This window comes from Hydra viridissima, unplaced genomic scaffold (assembly GCF_058129835.1).
Source record: "Hydra viridissima isolate aposymbiotic clone 2 unplaced genomic scaffold, HvirCarnegie_v1 scaffold_2, whole genome shotgun sequence".
NCBI lineage: Eukaryota > Metazoa > Cnidaria > Hydrozoa > Anthoathecata > Hydridae > Hydra > Hydra viridissima.
This window is the reverse complement of record NW_028324301.1, coordinates 10,332,363-10,355,129: the sequence shown is the minus strand read 5'-3', so window position 1 is coordinate 10,355,129 and position 22,767 is coordinate 10,332,363. Positions and strand designations below refer to the sequence as shown.

At 29.4% G+C, this 22,767-nt stretch overlaps 1 protein-coding gene and 5 pseudogenes across 5 annotated transcripts in view; 3 read left to right on the top strand and 3 right to left on the bottom strand.

Annotated features, from left to right (window-relative positions):
- The window catches only part of LOC149891848 (uncharacterized), a 31,656-nt gene that overhangs the window by 8,197 nt on the left and 692 nt on the right, over nt 1–22,767 (bottom strand). Inside the window, exon 1 of one of the 3 annotated variants that reach the window (XM_090080349.1) lies at nt 4,409–4,659. The exons of the other annotated variants lie outside the window; for them this stretch is intronic. The gene's annotated coding sequence lies outside the window, so the exon portion shown is untranslated. Of the gene's footprint in view, nt 1–4,408; nt 4,660–22,767 lie in introns of those variants that run through there. 3 annotated transcript variants of the gene reach the window in all.
- LOC149891853 (uncharacterized) lies at nt 2,057–3,361 on the top strand (annotated as a pseudogene).
- On the top strand, nt 5,956–22,135 carry LOC149891850 (uncharacterized; annotated as a pseudogene). The gene is made up of 2 exons (XR_016450237.1): nt 5,956–6,446; nt 20,203–22,135. The product of XR_016450237.1 is annotated as an uncharacterized LOC149891850 (transcript).
- LOC149891851 (uncharacterized) lies at nt 7,100–17,062 on the bottom strand (annotated as a pseudogene). Its single transcript, XR_016450236.1, has 7 exons — nt 16,862–17,062; nt 10,246–10,394; nt 9,311–9,976; nt 8,955–9,145; nt 8,007–8,116; nt 7,580–7,777; nt 7,100–7,487 (listed from the first exon to the last, which is right to left on the bottom strand). The product of XR_016450236.1 is annotated as an uncharacterized LOC149891851 (transcript).
- Nucleotides 10,928–14,216, bottom strand: LOC149891852 (uncharacterized; annotated as a pseudogene).
- Nucleotides 20,907–22,135, top strand: LOC149891849 (uncharacterized; annotated as a pseudogene).

The window sequence follows — 22,767 nt, the reverse complement described above, 5'->3', positions numbered from 1 at the left end:
CAATGAATCGTTCGAATCTCGAGTACAATCTTCCTCTTCATAAACATGTTCACTTTCATAATCATCGTCTTCATCATCGTTGTTTTCTAAATTTTCAAAAACAGTGTTTTCATCATCTAAACTTTCATCAATTTTCGAGTGACTAGCGTCTTTTTTGTAAAGAACTGATATAACTGCCAGTTGTAGAGCGTGGGCAAAGCATAATTGTTGATCAATTTCTAGAATTTTTCCAAGTTTCTTCATAACGCTTGCGCCATCAGTTGTAATACCAATGATATCATCCTTAAGGTTTATTTTAAAGCTGTGGAGTCTTTCTTTTAGAAGTGAAACCCACTTTTCTGCTGGCATAGACCCTAAAATGCGAATCAAGCCTAAGTTCCAATAGGTTTTCAACTCATGTACATTCACATTTATATATCTGGAGTTTCCAAAAGAAGTCCACTCATCAAGTGTTAAGGAAAATTTATAGCCTCTTGATATTTGATCAATTATTTCCTTTATAACTTGCTTTTTAATCTGCTCGTAGTAGTCTAACACCATTTTTCTGATCGTATTACGTGATTTAGGGACATTTTTATAACCTCGTGCAACGTATATCAATGGAATTACAAATTGTACTAAATGATATACCGTCTTTTGCTGCCATACGTGCCAACACTTCAGACAGATTTTCCTCTTTTTTCAATGTTGTTGAAAAAAAGTTCGAAATTTTCAGCTTTTTGTTTTGAGGTTTTTCTTCTAAATCTTTCGAATTTGAAGCTCTCGTGGATAAACTTGGTGCTTGCGATTGAAATGTTGCTTTAAGTTTATGTTTAGACAGTAAATGGGAATGTAGACCTTTTGATGAACCACCAGCAATTTTCAATATTTTTTTGCATGTATTAACTTTGCACATGGCTGTTTCATCTGTTCCTCTTAAAAAGTGTCTCCATATCAGATTTGTGCTATTGAATTCAGCGTAGTTCGTCATGATATTTACTTAAGTTCAATTTTTTTTTAAAGTTCTAAAGTTCTTAAATTATTTCAACTTACGTTTCTTTATCAGATCTATAACTCTAACTGAATTTGTTACTGTTACTGTGAAAATGATTATCACTTTGAATAACTGCAAAAAAAGCTTATTTACTTAAAAAACCTTCTGTATTTTGACATCATTAATTTAAACCATTGGACAGTGGGCCAGTAGGTGGACAAAATGGGAAAAATTTTAGTTGTCTAATCTTAAAAACCTATTTAATTTTAGTATCTACATATATTAGGAGAAATCTATTGATAATTTATTTATATTAAATCCCTTAGTTACCAGGACTCTAAGCATTTGAATATTGAGATAAAATTAAAAAAAAAAAATTATAAATAAGTAATTAACGGTGACATCAACGTTGTGTTATATTTCAATTACATCTACGTTTTTGAAACAAAAAATTAGTACATGTTATTCTAGAGTATTTAGAGATAAGAAAAACCAATGTGTGAAATAAATTTGTCATAGCATGTTATCTCAGTTATACTTTGAAAATCACAGATTAAAAAAAAAAATTTCTTAAGAAACTTATTTTTTGCCGCACAATAACTAATAATTACCACAATTTGCCATGTGTTGTCTTATATTTATTTGAGCTATATGATACTTCAATCGAGTTTTAATTGATTGCTCGTCCCCTTAAATCCCCGTTCAGATTTTATGTATGTTTTAACTTGGTTGCTATGGTACTAAATTTTGCATAGCAACAACTCATTTTTACATTAACGTTGTTTTAACAGTATTTTACTTGCGCTAAATACACAATATTGGGGGTATGTATTAAAATGAGATTCAGAATTCTTATGAGGTTAACTTTTTTTGGTTACTATGGATACCTTACTTTGCATAACATAGCAACAACATATTTTCGGTAGTTGTTAGTAATTTAATAACTAACACTGACAGTAATTTAATTACTTTTAATTTTAATTACTAACACTTGTAGTAACTTAATTACTAACAAGTATTAGTAGTCCAGGCGGCATATAAATTATAACATTTTACTTTTAAATACAAAATACTTGTTACAATAATTATTTAGATATGGTTTTGTTAAACTTAGACATTCATAATTTTCTCCAAAAAAACAATCTTAGTATTTCAAAACAAAATATTACTGAAGATATATTAAAATTTATTCAGCCAAAATTTGCTGATTTTAAAGACGTTGATTTTAGACATGCTGTTCAACGATTTGTTTACTTGTATAAAAAAAAGTGGAAATCTGCAAACTATACTGTGAAAAATTTTGAAAAGAAGTTTGTGAACTGGCTTAATGAATATTTAGTTGTCAGAAAAAAAGACAATGAACCAACTGCAAGTAGACGTGGTCGAAAACCAGTTGCATTTGATAATAGTTCTAATAAAACTAAAAAACGGCGTGTATCTTGTTTAATTGAATCTCATTCATCCAATGAATTATTTTTTGCTGCTAATAAAAAATTTAGAGATGAATCTGTTGTTATTGCTGCCAAGAATGTTTTAAATATATCAAATACAGATAAAGCAACTAAATATTCAGCACACGAAGCACTGGCTTTAATAATTGACACAAGTCTGACAAAAGCTTCCTATCAATTGATTAGAAGCGGAGCCTTGGAGAAAGAATATAACATCTACCCCGCTTACAATGATGTCAGAGATGCAAAATTGAAATGTTATCCTGCAAACATAACAGTGGAGGACTATTCAGCTTCAGTTCCTTTAAAAGATTTAATGACTCATACTTTGCAAAGAATCTGTGCAGTTCAGGAACCTGTGCTAAGGCACTTGATATTGAACGACAAAGCAATAAAAACAATGACACTAACGTGTAAGGCTGGTTTTGATGGTGCTACTGGCCAAAGCATTTATAAACAAGTTTTATCAGAACCCGACATTAACAGAGATTTAAAGCGTGAAGAATCATTATTTATTACTTGTCTTGTCCCATTGGATTTGACTGGATTTAACAACAGCAACGAAAAGGTGCCTATTTGGAGAAATCAAAAGTCGTCCTCCACAGCCTATTGTAGACCCATAAGATTTGCATACAAAATGGAATCCAAGGAATCTGTGATTGAAGAAGATCAGTACATTTAAAGTGAGATAGAAAGCTTGGGTATGATTTTATTAGAGGTTTGCGGATCTTCTATTGAAGTGAATTGTATTATTGAACTTACAATGATTGATGGGAAGGTTCAAACAATATTATTATTTGAAAAAAATAACTCATACCAATGCTGTTCAGTGTGTGGTGTCTCTCCAAAAAATATGAATAGTCTTGATATCCTTAATATAGATTATACTAACAGAGAGTTCAAATATGGTCTTTCCAGTCTTCATTCGATTTTTTGAGATGTTATTGCACATTGCATATAAAAAAGAAACAAGAAAGTGGCAAGCAAGATCTAAAGAACACAAAGAAAAGGCATCTGTAGCTAAACAAAAGATTCAGACTGATTTTATGAACAAAATGGGACTTGTTGTTGATTTCCCTAAAAGTGGTGGTTCTGGAACAAGTAATGATGGCAATACCTCAAGGCGTGCTTTTGCAGCATATGAAAAAACAGCTGAAATTCTGGGTATTGACCAAAACCTTATATTCAGATTTTACATTATCTTGGTAACGCTCTCTTCAGGATATGAAATAGACTGCTTAAAGTTCAAGGATTATTGTTTTGACACTTTTAGACTATATGTGTCCCTTTATCCATGGTATTACATGGCTCAATCAGTTCACAAAGTATTGATACATGGACATGACATAATTAAAAGCCTTACATTACCCATCGGACTTATGTCAGAGGAAGCTCAAGAGGCTAGAAATAAAGACTTTAAATCTTATCGCGAAAATTTCAGCCGAAAAACATCCAGAAAAGCAACAAATACTGATCTTATCAATAGACTCCTAGTTTCCAGTGATCCTGTTATTTCATCATTGCGTAAATCAACATCACACCAAACAAATCATAAAGCATTTCCTTCAGATGTTTTACAATTACTTAAACAATCTTCAAACGATATTATTGTTTTATAATTTTTTGATGTAATTTGAAATTGATAACGTTTTCTTGCACTATTTTTTGCTTTTATTATTCCTAAAACATTATTTACCTAAATACTCAATTTTTATTCAATATAGGTGGGTCAAAAATCCGATAAGATATTCAAATATCAATTTACCACTTTGTAACTAAGGAAAGTATCCGGTAACTAAGCAATATAAGTATCCATAACAACTAAATTTAAAAAATTATCACTTTTGTAAGAAGTGTGATCTCATATTGGTACTCATGCCAAATTTAGTGAATATAGCACTTATAAAATATCTGCAGATAACAAAAGTAGGTTGTTGCTAAGCAAAATAAAGGTATCCATAGCAACGAAATAAAAAAATATTACCTTCATAAAAAGCGCAGACATCATATTAGTACTCATACTAATTTTAGTGAATATAGCTCTAATATTAAATTAGTTATGAATTTTGTCCAGTAAAAGTGCATTCTGGCCCACTGTGCATTGTTGAAAAATTTTTGAGAATCACGCATAGATTTCGTCGCATAAGAATTGCAGGGTTCTATCTAATTTTTGCTGTTGTGAGAATTTAACTTTCAATTTTTCTTAGTTAATATGTTTTTATTCCTGTCATTTTTTTAAATTTAAATTATAACTCTTTTTTTTATTTATGTTCATAATTAAACCGATAGTATTATTTATAAATGTTTTAAATTTTTTGTTTTTTATTATTAGAAATTGTTAATTAAAACTTTTATTAAATTCTTATAATATGAAAAAAGCAGATAGAACTCTTTAATTCTGCGATGATTTGGAATTAAAATGAAGCCGAAAATTTGAAATTAAATTAAATCATTGCAAAGAGAATATAGCTATGAAACAAATATTTTACCAAAGAATATATTTACTAGACACTTTATAATGTAAAAATAAGATAATAACTTAATCCTTATTTATCTTTATTTTCTTTTATTACATTCCCGAAATCCCGGGAAATTTTTGTGAAAAACCCCGGGATTACGGAATCAAAAATTTGCACAGAATCCCGGGATTTCGGGATCCCGGGGTCCCGGGATTGCCATCCCTATGTAAATGAAGCACTTCCATTTGTTGAAGCATTTCAACAATTTGAAAAGGTAGTCACAGCTTGCTTTGGAACAGAACTGGATGACAATTTTCAAGAGCACATTGATAAATTCAAAGATGGCAGCAGTACAAGAGAGACAGGACTCACCCAGAATATGGATCTCATTTGGCTAACTGTGTTGTAGATTATAACAGTAAACATGTTTAGAAATATTTTAAAAAATGACTTTTTTGCTGTTAGAGTAAAAAATTCTAAGAAGTCATTCTTGAAGTAAAAATCATTTTTATGTCATATTTTTATTTAAATTATTTTATATATAAAAATCATTATGTATGTATATTAGGGTAGGTCGATTTTAGCTTTTTTTTTGAATTTTAAGTTGCGTAATGTTGCAGCTACTGTGTCTAGGTTAGAAATGAGGTTTTGCCAAATCTCAAGTATCCTGGTTTAAAAATGGCTTGCGGATTTCCATTTCAAGTCTTAATTTTGGACTAGTTTAGTTAAATTGTTAATTTTAAATGTTGAAATATTTTATTTTAAGTATAATAATCTCGTTTTAAAATATCTCGTTTCGAATTAATAAAGTAACCAATCAACGTTTTCTTAAAATGCGCAATTGTTTTAAGAAGCCAATAAATTTTCTCTAAATCGTTTACACGCATTTAAGTTTAAATTTTGCAAATCTTTTTTGTATTTAAAAGTTCTTGTTTGTATATAAAAGTATTATAACTTGTTTGTATTTAAAAGTTGGTTTTAAAATTAAATATAAAGTATTAAAAAGTAGGTTCAAAAAAAAAATCGCAAATTAAAGAAATCTTTTAATACTAAAGGTAAATACTTATGATTATTATATTTAGAGTAATGTTTTTACCTATTTATACTAAATAATTTTTGTTTTGCAACTTTTCGAAGGAACTAATGGATTTACTTAATTTAGTCGGAGGAACTAATGGTTTTACTAAATTCCTGAATGAAAATGATTGGGGCTCATGGCCCCCTCATTTTGTAAACAAGGAGGCCATGGGCCCCCAAATTTTTTCAAGAGGGTTTTATTTCTTTAATTTTAAGCAAAGCCGATTTTTAATAGTAAGTTTAGATATTTTAGGTTTTTTTGGTGCTTTCACCACCACTAAAAAGTCACGCTGTTACCCATGACTCTAAGTGTTATACTTTAATACAGTTTACATTTATAATTAGTCCACGAGAAATGCCAAAAGTAAAGGCTACAATTACACGGATGAAAAGTGAAAAAAAATATTGTGGTGGCCCATGTGAATTATCAATAACAGATCCAAGCACTTTTAGACAGGTTATTCAGTACTATTACTACCTTGTTCATACACTCAAAAAAAAATTTCCTTATATTTAAAGGAAAAAATAAGGAAATAATCCCTCAAAATCAGCACTGGTAAAGATTTCCTTAAAATAAGGAAAAATAATTTTAAGGAAATAGTTTTCCTTAAAAAAATTTCCTTAAAAAAAGGAAATGATTAAGTAAATAATTTCCTTAAAAAAATATTCTCCTGAATGTAAACTTGAAGGAAATTTTTCCTTACATTTAGAATTGTTATTAAGGCAATTTTTCCTGCCATTAAGGAGTGTAATTAATGCAATTTTTACTCACATTTAGGATTGTAATTTAGGCTAATTTCCGGACAACATGGAACATAATTAAGGCAATTATTCCTGCTAATTAAGAGCATATTTCCTGGTTTCAAATATCAATATTAAAGAATTGTTTTAATCGCTTACATTCAAAACAAAATTGTGTCATTAAGCAAAGCGTTGGTTAGTATTTTGAAACATATACCAAAGCTATATTACAAAATAGTTGCACGATGAGTAGCACCAAAGTTCCAAATAATAATCAAATCAAGCGCATTAAAGAAATTCACAAATCACAAAAAGTAACAAGTGTACAGCAAAATGGCTGCTATAGTAATGACTAATTGGGGAACAAGTCGCAAGAATTTTAACAAGATTACAAGTACTAAAGTAGACTAAATTGTTTACACAACTAAATATTATACAAATAAGTTGATACAATGTAATAACTGTAGCAAGAGCACACAAAATAACACAGCTACTTGTACAGCCAAATATTAGCCAATTGTAATTTAAGTGAATACAGTGTAATAAATGCTGCACATGCATAGAAATTTACAAAGTAACTTAAAAAGTAAAATATTCGTATAAATACAATGAAACAAGACCACTTACACAACCAAATATTCAAGTTAATACAATCTAATATCTGTAGCATGATGAGCAAACAAAATAACAAAACTGAAGTAATTATACAAGTTTGTTGACACTTATATTCATTTAACTATGCCATGCTTTCATACATCATCAGTGGTGATCACTAGATAGCATAAGCTATAGATGAAAAAGACGAGCTACACTGTTGATGGTATCAAAAGTTAATTTATATATTTTAAATTGCAAAAATTTAAAAAACATCTCTATACCGCTAGGATACTCCAAATTAAAAATCCAAAACATCTTAAACATGTAATCCAAACATTCGACAATTGAAAATCCAGCCAAGCAAACTTTTCCGTCACAATTCTCCCAGTGATTTTGTTGAGATCATTTGACGAATATTCAAGGTACCGCTTGAGATGAGCCAAGTTTTGCGGAACATCTACAGAATTGCCAGTGCCAGGCTAAATATAAAAAAATAAGTAAACGTAATATGAATTAGGACATTTCCAATTTCATAAAAATTTAAAATATTCACAATTCATGCTATAAATACTAAACTAAATTAGTTTTAAGTTATTTTAACTTGAGAAAATAAAGACTATATAAAACAAATGTGGATTTATGTACTTTAGAGAAAACAAGGCATTATATTTTAATAAATATGAATAACAAGGCATCCAAAATGCTTACCGTTCCATATGCAATCAGCAAATCAAACGACTCCTTTGCAGTTAGGCGCTTCTTTCCTGTCATCGGCAAAAGGTATAGCAATGCTTTCACAGTAGCTGTAGTCTGTCCATCTATAAAAAATGCGATAAGTCTACTAGTTTCACTATACAATATGCAACTTATTTTTATTAACAAGTCAACCTTAAATTACATATGCCTAATAGGGTGCATCAATCGCCCCATACTTTCAAAAACAGATATGTACCTATTCTTAAAACTTCTTTTGGTTCTAACAAGCAAGTCTGTTAAATTTTTTAAAAGCGTAGCTAGATTTAAGGGCCCCCCTCGAGTCTGAAATTTGCAATGAAACCCTTAAGGCAAAAAAAAATTTTTTTCAAGTTAATGTCATGTTGGGTCTCAAAAGAAGCAAAATTTTTTATGAATTTTATAAATAAATATTTTATACAAACATTATTATTTCATGTTTTATTGCATAAAAGCTATGATTTTTAAACAAAAAATAAAAAAAGTGTAATTTTTAATAGTTTTTGTTTAATTTTTTTAATATAGTGCTTTTAATAAAAAAAAAAGATAATTATTTTTGAAACTTTTATAAAATTTCGCTTCTTTTGAGATCCAATATACATTATTAAACTTTTTTTTCAGAGTTTAGGGTCTCGTTGCAAATTTCAGACTTAAGATGGCCCGCCTAAATCTTGTTAGACTTCGAAAAAACTTAACAGAGTTAAAAGTTACTTGTAAGAACCAATAGAAAGTTTTAAGAATAGGTACATATCTGTTTTTGAAAGTATGGGGCTTTTGATGCATCCTAATGCAAAACACTTCTTAGATCACTAAATCTCTACAACATAGGCTTACTAATGAAAAAATAGATAACTAAATCAATACCAAGTTACTTACTGAAAAAGGTTCTATTTACTTTTCAATATCTATTTAGAAAATATTTACCATTTGTGGCAAGGATAAGTAACATGGCATTTGCTGTACACATTCTAAATATGATGGATGACGTTCTTCAATTTTTTTTCGCCTGTAACAAAACGTTATTTTTGCTGCTAGTAGGAGGTCTTCAGCAAACACTGATGGAGACAAGGTGGTTAACTTGACCATTTCGGTTTTTATATCATAGCCTGCTATACCTGTAAATCAAAACTAGATTTTATGTTTTATGCAACACAGTGTGTAATTAATTTTCAATGAAAATCATGAGCTACATGAATAAGTCTATGCAATACTCATTAGTTAAACAGTTATTTAAAAACAATATTAACACATTTTTGACTTGAGCCTGTCATAGTAATTACCTTCACAGAATTCACACTCCTCCAATCCTCGACAGCAACCTGTGAAAATGAACTCATCATTTTGTAGAATAGTAGTTATAGTTATCAATGAGTTCGTAGAGGGTGAATTGGACAGTGCTCCAGTAGTTAGTACCAAAGTTTGTCTAGTTTTATCCCTTTCCTCTTTTGGAGTCCAAGTCCATCTTTTTTCATTGCTGTTATGCTTAGCACGTGCATTTTCAATGCACTTAGCTAAAAACCCCTTGTGAGATTTTATTCAAAATAATCTTCTGGTTTGAGTCCTGTAATCCCGGCAAGAAATGTACTAACCATTTTCATTTTATCTTTCGGCGGATAATTCCCATAACAGTCAACAACTTTAGCAGCAGTAACATATGTTATAGCTTGTCTTTCAGATATTTCGTAGCTTCCAGTTTTCAATCTCATCATATGGTGTTTAGTTTTTGGATGCTGTAGCAAGAATGACTCTAAAGACACTTGGTTAGATAATATGTCTGATGCAGAAGAATTAGGAGTATTTTCATTGACATCAGTTACGCCTCCGTTACTAGCCTTGCTAGATGTAGTGGTGTGAGTGGTGACATGCGAAGTATAGCTATTTTCATCGTTGACAAAAGATCTTGATGGTGAAGTTTCCCTTGTTATGGATTGACATTCTCGTGCATTCTAGACAAACAGTAATACAATAACAATATGGCTTACACACACAAACTTGTTTCACTCGCATTTATAGTACACAGTTTCTGAAAATTTTCTACAAACAATAACATATTTTAAGCATTAACATTTCAATTTATACAACTTTTATAAAAGTAATGTGAAAGTGCATGACAATTGATGATTTTGCAAAAGCATTACATTTTTCATCCTGTACACAATGTTATACTGATAAATTATTATGATAGTACACAGTGACATGAAATATAATACAATGCCTCTTTCGAACATTTGCTTGGTTTGAGTATAACCACCGACATATCAGACCTTAACACTATTGAAAAGTCCTCCGGATCGATTTCACATCCATCACTTTCCAACACAAACTTTAGAGTGCTATCTGCACCAATGTCAAATTTCCGACATACTAAGACAAAATGCAGCTATTAGCCTATTAGTAAATAACAAATTTAAGTTGTAAATTATTTGCATTTTTAATAAAATTTGTAAATTAGAAAAGTTTAACAAAAATTAATTATAAATCATTTTATTTTCATATTAGCTGTAATTAGTCTACTTCTTGGATTGTTTACTCTTTGCAAGCTGTTATGTTTTATGTATGTTTTTATTGCCAATAAAGAAATATTGCTATTATTATTATTACTATTATTGTTTCTTAGTATACTAAATTATTGAGAGAAGTTTATCTCATGGGATATAATTTTTGTATAAAGAAAGCTAAATGCATGTAATGATTCAAAATAAATTAAAGCAGAAAAAAAAATTTAACACACATAATTCTGCACATGTTATATGATGTTTTAGTAGAAGAATCAAAAATAATAAACTCAATAATAAAATTTAATTCACTTATCCTGTTGAAAAAAGGTTTTTTTTATCATAGATTCATGTTTTTTAATTGTAGATTCAAATATATAAAAGGTTTATATTGATACAGTACAATATTTGGTTCATTATTAAGACTACTTAAATTTAAGTTTAAATCCCAACTACACAAATTGGGAATATTGATTGTCAACATAATTTAACAGTCAATGTGAAGAAACAACAAAATATAGCAAAAAAAAAAGGCTGACTAAAAGATTACATATCTAGGACTAACAAAATTAATTTTTTTACCTTCATAAAAGACACTATTAATATTTAATGGAATGTTATCTTTTAAGTCTTGGACTTGAGTGCTAAAAAGCTTTGAGCAGGGATTGTAATCAATCATATAACCATGAAAATGGTTATCGAAGTAGTTAACAGTAAGCTTCCTTAACAACATAAATGCATTATTACCAAGGTAAACAATGCATTCAACATAACCAAACTCAGGTATACCATCACAGAAACCACACACAACTATACTTGTATTTTCAATTCTGTAATGACCAACTTCAATCCATTGTGCAACATGTACTGTCTCTGTTTTTGATAACAGAAAATTATTGCACAAAAACTGATAAATATCACATGGTTCAATTTAGCATACAATCTTCTCCTTCGTTGTTCCAATAACAGTATGATTGCTGAACACAGAGTGAGCAAGAAACGCAATTGCTAGTGCACTTTGAGAACGCTTTGTTAATGAAAACCCTATGTTTTTGAAACAATTAGAACCCCTTGAAATTTGTTTAAAAAAATTATGCCGAGATTTGAATCGCATGCACCAATATTGACACGGTGGACCACATCTAATGAGCGCTGTAGGATAATGCAACAAATAGTGATGTTTGGGTGTCAAGTGCTTATCTGGAAATAAATTGAGATAAGTTTGATGATGTTCAGCTATTATGTGACAAATAACTTTGCTAAACCTTCAATAACCCTTGGAGATAAAACAATATCTACAACTTCCATGAGCAATAAAAGTAAATTCCAATGAGGGTTATCACGTGGTACTTTGTGTCCTATTATAAATGGCAGATTTCGCATTAGACACCAACATTCAGCAGTCATTTTGAAATGCGTCAATGATGCAAAAGTTGTGGGACGACTATTAACATCAGAAGAACCAAAACTAAATTCTGTCAACAACAAATTAAATTCGTTTAGAGATATGTATCCATCATCACTTAGTTTGCCTAAAATATCACTTAATTCTAGAGGAATAATGCCTTCCAGTAGATCATGCATGGCATCAACTGCTAAATTCTCCATCACATGAAAGTACTTTAACTTGTTAAAAATGCAACAGTGTTTAATACTGGTATGAGACTCTTTATACCCAAATTGACCTAACGAGTTAACCGATTCATCATATGACTCCCTAGTGCGTTTAACATAAGAAGTTTCATAAAATTTTGTTTGATTCTCATCTTTAGACGCCTCACATAATCTACAAAACTTGCGTGAATTGAAGTTTTCTAAGAAGCCAAAGAATGAATGGTACCCCAAATTATCAGCTGAGAATAGTGCTAATGCTGCTCTTACTTTTATTGTTTGATTACACACACAGATACATCTATGCCATCATCCGATTCTAACTTCATTAGTGTATTTACTAGGGGAGCGAGAATTATATCGTATTTAAGTGCGTTATCTTTAGCATCTTGGGCATACCACATACCCACAAGAAAAATGGAACTTTCTTTTGAAAGTAGCTTGGAAGGTAAATTTTGCACCATCATGTACAGACCCTCCATTTTATGTATCTGTATATGTGGACCGAGTGGATTTGTAGTTTCAAATCCGTCAATGTACAAATGTAAAACTAAAGCATCAGGAAATTTGGAGAAAAATGGATGTTTCTTGTACGTGTTAGTATCAAAGAAATCTGTTATGTTTCCATCAGTACTGGCATGACTATTACAATTTAAACTTAAAGAATTAATTTTGCATTCAATAATTATACGTGCAAATAATACTTCAATTGGAATGTATTGAGCAGTATCAACAACATTCTTCATTTCTCGATTGCCTGATAAAATTGATTTACGACTCTCTTTCCTAATTCCTACAGGTACAGGCTGTGGCTCAATGTACAACTGCCGCTGCTTTAAATAAGCAAGCTGTTTATGTTCCGTATCAACTTTGTCAATAGCAGTAGACACTGTTTCAAGATCTTTATAAGGATTTTGAATGCAGACAACATTTTCATCAATACCTAGTTCTTTAAAAATGGATTGAATACGCTGGATTGTAAGATGCGTTGAATCTTGTAGCAATTCCTGAACATTCTCAGTTACAAATTTAGCATTTGTCAAAAGAACATTAGACCGTGCTTGCAACTTAGTAATGAATGCAATAAAAAAACCCTGCATGCTTTCCTGTATACTAGTTTGATCACCAAAAACTGCATCATTTACATTATCACAATCAATATTGGTCATAGTTTTTTCCTCTATTTGGATTTCGTTTGTTTCACAATCATTGCATTGACTGGAGGAGCATAGTACAGGTGCAAAATCACCTACATATAATTCTCTATGGTGTTTCACAATATGTAATCTCAAATTGAAAAAACTTGAGCATATTTTAGGACAGTCACCTTGTCCACATTGAACATCAGAATGGGGATAAATTGTGTGCAAACGCTTTAGGTGCCACAACATTATATTAACAGACCTGAAGGACTTTTGGCACACATAACAATGCAATGTCATTCTAGAACCACTGTTAATTTGTTCTTAAAATATACACCAAAAAGAATATGATGTGATATATGAAATGATGTGATATATGAAATGATGTGGGCTGCTGAGTTAAATTATGAAAATATATTTTAACTTAATAATTCAACTGCAATTGCAGAGGTAAAAAAATAAAGATTGAAAGCTTTTGATGATTATCAATCCTATTTAATCTGAAAAAAGCAGTTCATACTTGATTTTAACTAATTTAAATGTTTAGAATTAACTACTTTCACTTGCAATTTGTTCCACTTATAAACCTATTGCTGAATGGTGTTTTTTTAAATCCAGTCTAACATGGACCTTAAAAAACAACAACCTCTCAAACCTTTTTCAAGCGCAAAACAATAGTTTAAAAACCTAGACTAATTAGTGCTGAATATATTATTTTAGTTAGCTTTAAAATACAGTTAGTATTTACTGTTTTCAATACTCATAAAAACTTAGTTTTAGGCTGCTGTCCATAACAATCAAACTAACTATAAATATTTACAAAATAATGTAAAAAAACATATTTTTCAAAACAGTTTATCAGGAAACAAAAAGTGTTTCCACCAAAACAAAAATTATAACTAAGAGTCAAGATTAAAGTGGAAAACCCCTCAGAAATATGTAAGTTTTTAAAAGATTTTTTTTTTAAATTTGTGCAAAATTTATAAGAGATTTACTATCTCAAATCATTTTTGAAATTTTGCTATAGATCTTTATAAAACTAAATTTTATAAAGCTTTAGCTTTCTTAATAACCACAATAGCAACAGCACTTTTTTTTAACTTTTAAATTTCCTTACAAATAAAATTTTTTTTACATAAGGAAAAAATATTAAAAAAACAAGTTATTTTTAAAATCTTACCACTTTCCTTTTTATTAAAATTATCACTTTTTGTATTTTTCAAGTATTTTTATTTTCCATTATTTGATATAACTTTAGAATAGAAACAAACACTGGAATACTCTTTATTAACCTTGTTAAAAATAAGTTAGAATCTTTCATATCAAACTAGTGCATTTTAACATTTAACTTTTATATTTTATCAAAATTTGCATATATATTTATATCATTTTCAAATACAAGCCTTTTTAATAAAAAGCTGTTTTTAGCAGATAAAGGGTTTAAAAGACACTAGTCAACATCTGAAAAAATAAAAGTGGTAAAAAGATAAAATTTTGAGTATGAATGCATTTTGTTGTCTTCTATGATTTAAATGAAATATTTTTGATAAAATAAAGTCCAGTAATCCAATTAAATCCTAGAACACAGGAAACCAAGTCACAAAATTTAGTTACTTTTTGACCACAATTTTGTCTAAATATATTAGCCTATTAAAAATTCATATGAAAAATCTGTTTTACTAATATCAAATACCAACTTTACAAGAATAAGTATGCAAAATTTGTTAGAACTTTGTTTTAAAATCTTTAGATATATTGGCTGGTGTCTTTCAACATTTTTCTGGCACTGGCTACAGGTACCATTTTACCCAGAAAAAAAAGTAGCTATTTTCAGTAAATTTTGTAACTTACTTTATGATTAGGAAATTAAATTTGAAAAATATTAATTACACAAAAAAAATTTTTTTGGAGGGAGAGAGGGTTTCCACTTTAATGATGCAAAAAAAACTTATATTTGTAACAAGTATGAATAAAAAGTATACATTCACTTCAAAAGTAATGTACTTAAAAGTATAATTTACTTACCAATTTAACAAAAATCTCAAAAAATTGAGCTAAAATCAAACTTCAAAATCAACTTCAAAACATTTGTTGATTCAATTATGAATCAAAGTTAATCTGTTAAAGTTTATACAAGTTAATCTTTTAAAATGTATTAAAATTTACCATTAAACTACTTGATATATATATATATATATATATATATATATATATATATATATATATATATATATATATATATATATATATATTCAAAGCATTCCTATATATTCTCGTGAAGTTTATACGTATACTTTTAACCTTAGATTAACATAGGAAAGTAGGTTTTATATAATCATAGTATAATTATTTTACCAATTGTCATAAAGTAAAGAAAAAAAATTAAACTAGCTGGTATAATTTACACCAGCTTCGATTATTTTTTTTTAATACTCCATGACGATTGGGAAACAAATTACTGTTTTCTAATAATAACAATAACAATTATTTTTGTAAATTAATAAATTTTTAAGTATAATGTATCTTTATCATTTCATGATATCAGCGCACTTCACTCTAATACACCAAAGGCGCACATTTTTTTTGGAAATACGCTTTTATAGAATACGATAGAAGCATATTTCCTTAAAACAATTCGAGTAGGTACAAACGGCGGGGCGGAGCGGATCAGCGGGGCGGATCATTTAAACGGTACAAACGGCGGGGCAGATCATTTAAACGTTACTAAAGCGAGTTATATTTCATTTAAAAAAACGATTCAGATATAGTTTAAATTCACTAACGATATAATATTTAGAAGGAATTTGCATATTACAATTTTATTAAACGACAAAAAAAAGTATATAAGTTTATAATATTTTATAAATTTTATGAACTCAAAAAACAACGTGATCCACCAATTTGTATCAAGTGATCCGCCAATTTATATCAAGTGATCCGCCTAATATTTTGATTATTTGAATCAAACTCCTTTAATTTTAATGATTGTTTTACAAAAAAACAAGGTGATCCGCCAACTTATATCAAGTGATCCGCCTAATATTTTGATTATTTGAATCAAACTCCTTTAATTTTAACGATTGTTTTACAAAAAGACAAGGTGATCCGCCAAATTATATCAAGAGATCCGCCAAACTTTATGAAGTGATACGCCTAATATTTTGATTGCTTAAGTCTAACTCTATAAGTTTTAATGATATTTCTACCAAAAAACAAAGTGATCCGCCAATTTATATTAAGTGATTCGCCTAATATTTTTATTGTTTAAATGAAATTCTGTAAAGTTTAATGATTGTTCTACAAAAAAAAAACGTGATCCGCCGATTTATATCAGATAATCCGCCTACTGTTGTCATCAGCCAGAGTGAATGTTTATTGCTTAAAAACAAAATGTTACTTGACAGTGTAAAAAAAACTCAAAGCAAAGTTTGGAATGAAAAAGAGAGGGGGCTACACAACATGAATTTTAATTAAATATATTATTAAAAGATTTTATTTAAAGTAGGTTTTATTTAGTAGTAAACTTACGTAAAACTTTTAAAAGAAAAACAAAAACCATTATCAAAATGCAAGATATATTTACCATGAGGAACTAAAACTGCAAGGTTGTGGTTACCGATGTAATGGATAACAACAAGATCTGTCCGACTCAGGTCACAGTACACAAACTTCTGGAAATCATTTGAAATTCCTGTTGGTATAACTGTGGCAAAATGGATCTTTGTGTAAAGTGGCAAAGCCCGAGGAATTTTACTGGAACCATTTTGCTTCCACCTATACCCATCTGCCCGCCAATCGTTTAAAAAAAAAAAATAATAATAATAATAATATATATTTATATATACACACACATATACATTGCATATACAATAAACAACCACAATATTTACATGCAACATCACTTGGTAACAAATAAGGAGAATTTAAACTTTTGTGTGAACTAAAAAGAGCATCATTTAACAACTCATCAATTGTATAGTTAGTAGGTTCCACAGTATAAAATAAAAATAGATATGGCAGGCAAAAAGGTGGAAATTGCTGGAATTATTGAAATTGCTTTATACATGGAGAACAACTTCACATCATATAAATTAAGTGACAGTAATCAGGACAACCAAAATTGTTGAGTAAAAAGAGCAAAAATATAAGCAAACAAATAAAGTTCAAAACATGCAGAGGTAATAATAAAAAATACAGCTGAGAACAAACCAAGTTTATACCAAGGTACAAATTCCTTATAAACAAAACAGAAAATTTATGGAACATATTCAGGGTGTTAGCTAGCCTAATCATTAGCCAAATGGCACCGAGTATACTGTAGAATTCCCAATGGGTTTAAAGTTTCCAAAATTCAATACCTCTTTTTTTTTTTTTTTAAGTAGTAGTAGTGGTAGTGGTAGTGGTAGTGGTAGTGGTAGTGGTAGTGGTAGTAGTAGTAATCTTAGTTGGCCTCATTTTACGATTTGCCTAGCTCTGGCGCTACAAATTTTCCCCTCATGTTACAATATTTTGCCTGCGTAACAATATTAAGTTACACAGAATGTTCTCATCTTACGAATCTGCCCTTATGTCACAAAATGTGCATAGCATGAGGGCAAAAACTGCACTCATGTTAAGCTACATAGTAACATCAGGGCATTTGTCATAAAAGTTATTTATTTTAAGATAAACGATTAAGCAAGCAAATAGTCAATTTAAACATGGCAAAGTTTGATGTATTAGTGGAATGATTAAGATTGATATAGTAATAAATTTAGATTGATAATATAGTTAGAATGATAACATATTAATAAATAATATTTATGTTGAACATATATGTAATAATATCTAAAATAAATTGAATAATGATATTGACAATATATTATTTAGAATGATAATAAAGTTAACTAATACCTTAATCTAACTTTATTATCAGCAATAAACATAAATTTATTGCTACCTAGGTAGTAATTAATCTGTGTTTATTGTTAAACCAACAATGTTATTGAACTTTTTGTTGACTAATCATACTAATTAATAATACCTTTGAGGTCCTCATTGATGTAAGTTCTATGTTTTTTTGGTACTATAACTAATAGAGACTTACAGAGATAAAGAATAGAATCAGGAGTAATAAAGTAGCAAGCATGGTAATTTAGTCTTATCTGCGTTAGAGATAATTCTCTATCAAAAAAAGAAAAAATATTATAATTTCATTTTGATTGCAAAATTATAAGTTTAATTTTATAAAAAAGTTTTGAAAAGTTATAACTTTGAAAACATGTCTCACCCATTTTAGGGCTAGAAGTTTGGGTTACATGAGGGCTTCGAACCGGGATTATAGATATATTTCTGTTTATCATAAAATATATTCCTGGCTAACACCCCAACATTGCCAGCAAATGTAAACAGTTTCAAGAACAAATTAGACAAATATTTAGCATTAAAAAAATTAACTTAATGAGTTTTAATAGTAATAAAATTTTTTAATACTAATAAAAAGTATAAAAAATTTAAACAAAAATTACTTTTGGTCTTAAGTCTTCTAAGAAGTTTTTGTTTAAATTTTTTATTCTTTTTATTAATACATACCTATATTATCAAAAGTGAGTTGTCAAAGTGAGTTTCTAATTCACTCGCTGTTAACACATAGCTATGTGTTAACAGCGAGTGAATTAGAAACTCACTTTATATACTACTACTAAATCATATTTTATATACTACTACTAAATTATATATACTACTAATAAATTATAATTATAATTATAATAATAATACACATTTTATATACTACTACTAAATTATAATAATATTTTTAATAATATAGCAGTTACTATATTGTTATAATTTATGATTGTTTTTAGGCAAGTACAATGAAAGCACATTGGTGCTCACATTTTAAAATCATAACACAGATACTTTTAAACAGCATGTATAAAAAAGGTCATTTAAAAACCTGCAGATTATTTTCTATAGCATGTCTTACACTGACATAATATAAAATAGACACAAGCATGTAAGTTTGTTATGGAGCCATTTTACACTAATAAATAAATCTTCAAATAAATTATAATAGGAAAGACAATTTTTAGCTTCAAAAAAATGTTGCATATTAAATGACATCTTGAAAATATTCAATATAATATTAAATGACATTTAGAAGTCCTTACATATTTATTAATAAGATATCTTGCTTTACTATAGCATAGCCTTAAGTAAAGGATAAACTATGCCTAAGTAGTGTTAGATTTTACTTTAAACATATTAAAAGAAACAAAGCTATATACAGTCTTGTAGACTACATGTAGGCTACAGTCTACATTGTAGATTACAGGTATAACTTCTTTAAAGTCTAACTTTACTTTAGGCATCGTAATTGATTTTGACTAGTATAATCCAAAAACTATGCTATTTACTACATTATACTATTTTAGTATACAAATATATTTTAAAAATACAAATACTATACAAGTGCACTGAAATATTGCTGCCTAACCTTTTTCATGATTCACTTATATGACATAAACTTCGCCTGCCTTAGGATTGTTGAGTGTAGTTGTTCTATCTTCATTATTGCTCTTGGCGATAAGATTTGCAATAACCTCTATTTTAAGGTGCTTTATGCTACCTATCAAAACAGGCACAGCCATTTACTAAAAAGTCATCATAAAAAAATTTAGCAATATGTTTGTTCAGGTTGAATTCGTTAGCAGAAATTTAACTATTAAAAGTGCCATGTCACTTGAATGATCCGCTCCGCTGATCCGCCCCGCCCCGCCGTTTGTACCTACTCAAACAATTCCTATGTTTTTCCTTAATTTAGACATAAGGAAATAAGTTTCCTTAAATCAAGGAATACTTTTTACTACGGTAAAGGAAATTTTTAAGGAAAAATCGGTAAGGAAATTTTTTCCCTTAATTTGCAAGGAAAGATTTTTTTGAGTGTATAAATCCAAATGCAGATATCGTATTAGTGACTCACCAAATAAGCAATAACATAAAATCAATTTGGGCTACAGTAAACCCAAGTTTACCTCTTATAACGGACAAATCCATTAATAGGAAAGTTAAAGATCTTCTCGTACTAGTTAAGGATATTAATCGCAAGCACGGAAAAGCAAGCGCTAAAAGAAATCTTGATGCGAACTTAGACAAACTTTTTGATATTTCTGCATGTTCCTGTTCATTAGATGTGTTTCCCTGTAGTGACAGAAAAGTTTCATGTTATAAAGAAAATTGCATAGAAGAACATATTGAATGCCTTTGCTCTCAAAGTAATAAAGTACCTCTTGAAGACAGAGCTTATCTTCGTGATCAGAGGAATAAAATAGGTCCAAAAGGTGCATATCAACTTTCTTCCGTTGATAGATTTTCTGTCAAAAGGATTCAAAGACTTGATAAAGAACGAAAAAAAAAAACTCATAAGCAAGTTGATGAAGATGAATCCCTCATACGACACGTAAACTTAAAAGAAGAAACAAGTGATTTAACCAATACGGAGGTAAATATTTTATAAATACATGAAAAATTTGTAGTAGGTGAAACAAAAAGTATTTTATTTTATTAATTTTTTTTAGGATGAAGGTGAATGGAAACCGATAAATAATCCTATTGGAAAATACAACTTAGTTAAACTTCCAAGATTTGCAATGGAACTAGTCAGAAACGAGTGTTCGTCAAACGTAGGTGCAGCCCTTGCAAATGCTTTACTATATGACATAAAATATCTCCTGAAAAATGATGTTGATATAAAAGATATTTTGATTGATAAATGCAAATTAGATAGGGCCAAGTCAAAAGTAAAAATCGTTAGTGGACTCAGAACAAAAAAAACAGTTAATTTGTCTTGGGGTTGATAGCAAGCTCGATCAGATAACTAAAACAAGTAAAGTAATAAACTCACCTCAAGGAGAAGTACTAAAGAAATGCATTAAACCTGAACATCACCTCACGTTTACTTATGAAGATGGAGAATCGAGTGGAAATTATTTGACTCATAGGACGATTCCTGTCACTGGTGCTACAGGCTTAGTTCTTGCTACCGAAACGTTCAGTGTTTTACAAGAACATAACAGTTTGGAAAGTATACAAGCTGTTCTTCTTGATAATACTGCTACCAATACTGGACCAATAAGTGGCTTAGTTGTAAAACTAGAAGAGTTTTTAAAAAGAAAACTACATCTAATTGGATGCGCCTTACATCAAAATGAACTTCCGTTACGAGCTCTTTTTGTGAAACTTGATGGTGACACAACCGGGCCAAGAAGCTTCAGTGGTCTACTTGGTAAAAGATGTGCTGAAAATATTCAGGATAGAAATCAAGTTTTTTTTGAATGTATTGAAAACCCAATAGTAGATAAATATATTCCAGAAGAAATACTAACAGACCTTAGTTGCGATCAAAGACTTTTATTTGAATATTGCAAAGGAATAGGTATTGGTAAAGTTTCTGATAAATGGGCTGCCTATAAAATTGGACCGCTTAACCATGCAAGGTGGTAAATTTGAAGAAAATTCCGGAAATTAATTTTAATGCTAATCATTGGTATGAGTTGGTTGACATCATCAATACTAAATTTACGGAGCCCCCAACAACACAAAACTTTTCAATTGAGCAAATCCAATATATGATTGACAATAATGTTGAACCTGAAATCCCCGACTTTCCTTCTCACTCCCAGAGTGTTGAGCAAGCGGTAAAACTTGTGTCGGAACTTCCGACTCGGAAGCATCCCAATATGTCTATGGATTCGAGAATCGACACAGCTGCATTTTAACTAAACTACTTAGCAGGAAGATGCGTAAACCATATGTTTCAAAAGGGCATTATTTCCATTCTTATGATGATATTTTTTAATTGAAAATGTTTTCCTGAATATATATAACCATGTTCAAAATGTTTTAAATTGTAAAAATAATGTTTATTTTGATATTCTTATGTAAATATAAAATTAAAAGTTTCACTTTTTAAATCTTCAATTAGTTAAAAAGTTGTTATAAAATTAGCTTAAGTGTTATAAATTATTATAAGCTTAAATCATTCAGAAATGCAGTTAATTTTAAAAAACGATTAAATATGAACATATTGAAAACGTCAATTTTTGCATATAACGCCTTTTAAGGTGTTTTTTCGCATAATCCTACAAATCTTAGAATTTAAATCCGCAAGCGATTCTTCATCCAAAATCTCTCAAATTTTGAGAGTAATCATATTTTAACTGTCTCCAACTACTGCAATATTACGCAATATGCGGAATTAAAATCGACCTACCCTAATGTATATGGTCTGTTCTTGTTCCTTTGTTATTTATTCAAAAAATAAACATTTTGAAAGAAAAAATCTTTGTATAGTTGCCAAAGTTAAAAATTTGTCAAAAAGCAATCTCTCAAAGTTAGCCGGTTTAGGAAAAGAACTTAAAATGTAAATTTCTCTCACGGACGGAAATCATTGATTTTAAAATCACTTGTTCTGATATCCAATGGGTATGTACTTTGATCTCTCCAAAGGAT